The sequence below is a fragment of the Littorina saxatilis genome, unplaced genomic scaffold (genome assembly GCF_037325665.1).
Source record: "Littorina saxatilis isolate snail1 unplaced genomic scaffold, US_GU_Lsax_2.0 scaffold_1022, whole genome shotgun sequence".
Taxonomy (NCBI): domain Eukaryota; kingdom Metazoa; phylum Mollusca; class Gastropoda; order Littorinimorpha; family Littorinidae; genus Littorina; species Littorina saxatilis.
Genome location: NW_027127982.1, coordinates 35,001 through 42,500, shown reverse-complemented (window position 1 = coordinate 42,500; position 7,500 = coordinate 35,001).

Sequence of the window (7,500 nt, the reverse complement as noted above, 5' to 3'; positions counted from 1 at the left end):
TTTGGGACATCATGCAAAGAAGGATTAATGCCCTTGCCCGGAGACCCCGCACAGCAGCAGAACTGCGTGCTGCCGTACCCAGGTGTGGGCTCAGGTCCCTCAGCAGCAAATTAATCACCTCGTCCTCTCCATGTACCGGAGGTGCGCCACAGTCATCAACGCCCAGGGAGGAGCAACACGCTATTGACTTTCAACCGTATTCAAACAGTGTTCAGTGGGACATGGCACGTCATGTTCTCATCCCAATACACTTTTCCGTATGGTTTTTGTATTGGTCAATTCGTTCCCTTGTTATTGTTAACCCGAAATAATTAAATCGACATTCAAATTCATGTGTAACCCATCTTCACTGCAGCATTTGCGTTTCTTTTGCCTCTGAGTATACATAAAATCATCCTGTAAGTGATGGCAAGATATTTAAAAATCTAAACGTTATAATAGAGTAACCGGAACTGACGTTTATTACACCAGGATACGGATGTTAGCAAAAGCCAAATACTACTACCTGCCAGTTATACATTGCATAGCCATTTGAACACTAACACACACTACACTTTACACGGTCGGCTGTACATTTGTGCAAAAGATGACAAATAAAATAACAGACTAATGCTAAAGTTACTGGACCTGTCAACTCCAGGTGCACGGAGACCTTATATCTTTCAGTCATGCCTTAGGGAGCTATCAGATCCGTTTGAAAAATTGAAAAAGAAAATGCCAAGTTTGTGTTTCTTTCAAGCAAGGAGTCAAAAACATTCCATTTGTTGCGAATTAATTTTGGACGGCGGCAGGTATGAGTCGCCCTCCTTCAGGCTCAAATCAAGTCCCACACGTGAACTTATTACGCCAAAAGCCTACATGGAAGTCTCGGCGAGAGGGATTTTGTTTTCTTTTGGGTATTTTGCGTCAAGACATTGCATGTTGTGACGTAAGAACATTGTAAGCTATGGTACCTATGTGTGCCTATTTTAACATACCGCGCACAACCTTGAGCCCCAGAACGTGATCACATGAAATGCCAATTACATTTTGACGGGAGATGCGAACTGGCAAACCGCATACAGTTTCGTTTGGCTGGCAACACTACAGGTATGTGAGAAAGTTGTGTAAAGCTTTTGACTGTTTATATTGACATCGAAGACAAACAGTCAAATAGTTGCTTCAGCAATGCTGTGACCCCTGTAGTGTCCCTTTAAAACAAATGTACAAGTAAGAAATGCAACAACAAAACATAAAGTGCAGTGAAACCTCCATTTGAAGACCCTCTCATGTAAGCCCCCATGTGCTTTAAGGACTAGTTTCCCAACATGTTATCTTTATAAATAAATTAAAACAAACGATAGACTGCAAACGTTCCACAATTCGTTTAATGCAGTCTGTAAATGTATCTTTAGTTAAGAATATGTCCATTATAAGATACGATTTTTGTGTAAATGTCTGAGGTCTTAAAACAGAAGTGTAACTGCATTATTATCACAAAATGACAAACTTAGAGCAATTAACACCTTGCATGAAATGGTTAATATTAAAACTGATGGGGTATGATATATATCAAACAGGGAATAACCGGCAACGAAACATCCAACACTTTTGGACAAATGCAGATGGTTCAAAGAGGACATGCACAGGATTTAAGAGAGAGAGAGAGATAGAGAAAGAGAGAGAGAGAGAGAGAGAGAGAGAGAGAGATAGAGAGAGAGAGAGAGAGAGAGAGAGAGAGAGAGAGAGAGAGAGAGAGAGAGAGAGCGGGGGGGGGGGGGGGGGGCAGGGGAAGACACATATAGAGACAGCGACAAATATACACAGAGGGGCAGACAAAAAGAGACACAAACAAAGATGCAAGAAGAAGGAGAGACGAAGAAACCAATTGACATAAGTAAAGAAGTGTTCATAAAAGTTACCATGCAATCATTATACATGTCAGATACAAGCATTCCATACATTTATAGTCACTTTAAACACTTGATTAAACTTGACACAAAACCCAAACACTCATACTCAATGATAATGATATCTTAATCAAAAAGTGTATGAAATCATAAATTTAAAGCTCTTTTACGTGTAAAAAAAAGTAACACAACGTTACAACAAATACGTGACGACTTTTGATTCGGACATTTGACATGAATCAAACTCTACCTCTGTCTCTGTCATTGTTTCTCTGTATGTTGGTCTGACTTGTCTATATATCTGCATGTCTGCCTGTATGTCGGAAGCGCAGCAAGGCTTTAAAGTAGACATGAAAGGCTGCTGGTCGCCACTGTCCATTTAAAAAAATGCTCTCATTTGGTAATATAGTTCGAGTGCGACAGGCATTTTCTGGATGAACGAGAGCTTTCCTTATTGAATTTCGTAATCACCTACAACACGAATCAATGTTTTCCGTTAATACTTTATTTAATTACGTTTCGTCGAGAGGTAAATGGAAAGTCAACGTCCGTGTTGCAGCAGTTCTTCCACGAAGAGGACCCTGGATAGAGCAGATTATCAACTACTAAGTACAAACCAATTTCTACCAAAGTTGCAAGACATCATTTGCCATCATTCTGCTATTGTGTGGTAACGAAATTGTATAAATATCTATTCGCAGTCAAACATGAGATCAACAAGCAAACAGGGCGGGTTTTTTTACCACCCTGTATATAAACAAGGAAGGGGAAAAAAAAAGCTTAGTATGAAAAATGTACATGGCAAGTTCGTCCCGGTTTATCCGCACATAACACACGCAAGATGCATGCTTGTTTGTTTTTGAATTCTAGTTAAGTATAGTTTAGTTTCTACGAACAAGAATGTATTAATAGTAATGTATAGGTCATCGCGTTTATGATCAACTAGCCATCATCGAAACTGCAAAACTGCTGTTCTCTTTAAATCTAAAAAGCGCGAGCAAGCCATACAAATCCACACGTAGGAAGTTATAGAACACTGAAAACGCGTAATAACAAACCCACAAGGTTTGCATACTTAAACGAGAAAGTACACTTTTCTGTTGATACTAAACTCAGTATGTACTCAGCACAACATGACCCTGCATAATTATAACTGCGATTAATTACGGCTTCCTCTCAACGTAAACCGTTGTATACATGACCGCAAATATCTACGGAAGTTAAGATAAGAATGGAGCATGATTCCATACGGGAACAGACCACACCATCTACTGATTTAGTGTTCTGAGTGGAATTAGTTTCGCAATTATTTATAAAAACAATTCCACTCCACGCACAGATTAGTCAGGCTTTGCAATGCTGGTATCAGCCAAAGTGTAGGGAAACTCTTAATCGAATGTTAAAAATTGGGCGGATCCATTATGAATAACGAGAAGATATTGGTAGCATCAATTAGTCTCTTTGATCTCAATCAGGAAAGCGCCGGTTGGGTCAATCTCATAGAATCACTGCATTTTTTGGGGAGAAAATTTCATTTTCATTTTCATTTTCATTTCTTTATTGTCCCATCGCTGGGAAATTCGGGTCGCTTCCTCCCAGTGGAAAGCTAGCAGCAACGGAGTCGTGCTACCCAAGTGTCTGCGTGTTTAGGTGTATTCAGCCACCTGCACTTATGGCAGAATGACCAAGGTCTTTTACGTGCCATTGTGATGACACGGGGGTGGGACATGGCTTCCGTCTCTGGGTCTGCACATAAAGTTGACCCGTGTCCGTCCCGGCCCGAATTCGAACCTGCGAGCTTTCGATCACAAGTCCAGTGCTCTACCAACTGAGCTACCGGGCCCCGGGCTACCGGGTCAATGGAGTTGACCGGCTATTTTAGGCAGTACAAAACGTAACTTCGTGGCATTAATATCGTCCAAAACTTTTTTTTTCTTGAAACCTCTCCAAGATGTGGTTTTAGAACACACATAAACTTTCTTCCCCTGACAAGCAAGTGTCCTTATGGCAATTCACTGCGCGTGTAGTCATCTGCAAGAAAATGAAGAAACGCTGTTAATGGCAACTCGACAAAGTACGCCTCGATAACTACTTCATAATGAATTAGTTACATATGTGTTATAACTGTGACTCTATGTACTAAAGCCACATGCACCCTCTCTCTCTCTCTCTCTCCCTCTCTCCCTCTCTCTCTCTCTGTGTCTCTCTCTCTCTCTCTCTGTCTCCCTCCCTCCCTCCCTTCCTCCCTCCCTCCCTCCCTCCCTACCTCCTCTCTCTCTCGCTCTCTCTCTCTCTCTCTCTCTCTCTCTCTCTCTCTCTCTCTCTCTCTCTCCCTCCCTCCCTCCCTCCCTCCCTCCCTCCCTACCTCCTCTCTCTCTCTCTCGCTCTCTCTCTCTCTCTCTCTCTCTCTCGCTCTCTCTCTCTCTATCTCTCTCTCTCTCTCTCTCTCTCTCTCTCTCTCTCTCTCTCTCTCTCTCTCTCTCTCTCTCTCTCTAGAATGAATTACGTTAGTTGCTTGACAACTGTAAAATAATCCAGAGGTATGATCCTGCTATGTTTGCCAATGATACCTTATAATAAACACCGAACTGTTATACAAGCGACTGCTACGTAGTTACAAGGAATACCAAAAGTCACTCAGATCGCTTCCAATTAAAGTTAGCCTATACAAATAATGCGTTACAAATAATGCTACCGCTCAGAAGGACTGCCTTCACTTTGCAAACAGACGTGCTTTAAAAGCGTATTAAGAAATAACACTCTTTGTGATAATTAGTTTGGATTGGCTCTACTGAGTAATTTCCATTGTTTGTGTTTGTGGCGAATGTTACTAGGGAATCGCGCCATAGCTGGCACTCCCGTCTTCTCGTTAGGCAACGCTTCTTGGCTCCTTTTTGTTTTCAATACCCCAGGGAGGCCGCGTCCTGAAGTGAATGTATTTACTTCAATAGAAGTAAATATCATACTGCATGGTGCTGTATTCTAGCACACATTGCCTTTCAATTAAGGTACAGTGGACTTCCCAGATTCTCCAAAATCGTCACATTTGCGGGGGAATTATGAACCATCGTACTGTGCTATTACAGGACTCACTGAACAATACACGTAGGGCAAGCACGATGTGTGTGAACATGTGTTATACATTGCAATCCATTCTGGACGTAATTCCTGTTGTCAATATAGTATACAATACATGTTAAGACAATGCGTACTGGCTTTCTAATTCGTGTAAACACAGGTTTTGCAAACTTGCCGTTAATATTGCTTGACTTTATTTACACTAGATATTTGTGAGTTTTTTTGTGTGGTTGCATTTATGTGTTGAATGAATGCGACCACAACTTTCACAATGCACTACACATATGTGTGCACACGAATATCGAAGGTAAATGTGATCGACTACCTGCACATTAACGACGATTGCAAAGCTAAAACAAAGATTGTCCAACCTGCATCAATAGCCATGCGGACAGGGTGAAGGTAGGTCCAGTCGTTCTCGCTGACTGGACTGGGACAAGCTTCCTCTTTATCTAAACATTTATTGAAGTTGCTGTCGTCATTCATTAGCAAAACAGCAACATGCGCAAACATACAGACGCACATAAAAAAAAACACGCATATAAAGAAGAAATGATACATAATACACATACACACACCATCAGAGACAGGCATATAGAGATAAGGATTGACACACAGACAAACTAAATGGATGTTGTATACACAGTCTTTACATATGTACACGTACACATACATTTTCATGTAACTATGTTTCTTGATTTGTTGCATTGTTGATGTGTTTTTAATCATGTGTGACATGTGAGTGTATGTGCCTGTTTAAGTTACTACCATGCCTTTTGTTCTGGTTCTCTTGTCAAAGTAAGTATTGCCTTACATTGCTAATTCTAGTGTATGTCTTTCAATGCGAGTGTGGTTTAATTAGGAAGTTGCCTGTTTTGTATCATCGTACGTTCTAAAACAAATCATTCAGTTAAAAGAACACAGATGAAAAGCACGATTCTTGTGAGCATACACTTTACATTGCACACTGCCAGTGTGCAGAAACAAATCTCAGACTCCAATATATCAAGTATTAACACCATTTTAATTTGTAATTTTCTGTCGAACATCATTCAAATATTATTGATCCTGTTGTATCAGGAACTACACGTTTACGGAAACAAAATCTTGGTCACACCTGTGTCTACGACGATGTTGCTGGGATGAAGGTAGGTCCCATGGTCTGCATTTCGTGGCTTGTTCAGTTCTGTGTAAGTACTCTTTTCATCCTGATTCTCTTTATGTAGCTCATCGTACACATTGTTTCGTATTTCGCTGTAAACATGATCTTCTTCCAATTCTTCATTAGCAATAGGGAAGTTGCGTGGTGTCCCTTCCTGATCCTGCCCAGGGGCCAGGGGAGGTATTTGATCCCCGCGGGTGTTGTGATTGCTTCCAGCTTGGTGACGACCTTAACAAAAGGGGGTACATGTTGGAATACCGATTTGACAAAAACAGCAACAAGAAAAAAACGTGATCACGCATCATAAACGCAATAATGAAATCTGAGAAATGAAGGTACGTAAGCCCACACAATGTGTACAACACGTACACCAAACGCATGTTATGTTACACCAGTCTATCGGCACCTCAGAGTATAACAAACAATTAAATCGTCGTAAAAGTATGATTATCTTCCTAGTTCTCCAAGGCACTCTAATCTAAGTAAGAACTATCTACACAGTCATACACAAGAGTCAGCATTTATTCCTGACCTGAAAATACTATTTTTTTTATTACAAATAAATACACAAATACAAACGTTGCCAGATCAATATTAGGACGCCAATGAGAAGGAGGAAGCAAACGGCACCAAGGACACCGCTGATGATCAGTGGCAACGCGTTGCTGTCAGTAGCCTCAGCGGGTTGTGCTGAAAAGAGACAGTGGACGTATCACAACACTTTATACTACGCGTCATTATATCAAAACAAAACTGTTTATGCGTGACAGCATAACTAACGTCTCGTAACTAATGCTTGCAAGACACACATTGAGACGATTGCAAGTTGATTGAGTATGTTCAGTAACTGGGATACTATGCAATATAATAATTCCAACTGAAGTAAAGAGGTCAACGCCGAAGAAATTTCCACTATTTCGTCAAATTTACTAAGTACGATTACATACATAACGCCTTTTTTTTGCTCGTCCACTGCAATCTTCAGAATCAGTATCGTGCATAAACATAGTTTAAACATAAATATTCCCAATGCGTGTTCCGTACTGTCGCCAGCATTACCGACAAATATACTGCCGGGCCTGTCAGTTCGTATTTATGACCAAATTCTAAATATCGCCCTGCAGTATGGGTGTCAGCCGTAAGAGGCAAACAAACATCAGCACCCCTGTCAAACTGTAAACATACAACTGTATTTTTACGTATGATACACAGGCCGTTCTCATAGTAAAAGGTGCTTATAAAAGTAACCCAAATTACCTTTAGCGCAATGAACCGAATTCGACCATAACACTCAAAGATCAGTACATTTCTCGGGAAAAGACCAGTTAAAACAGAGTTTAATGTAATAGCACACACAACTTTACATTAACT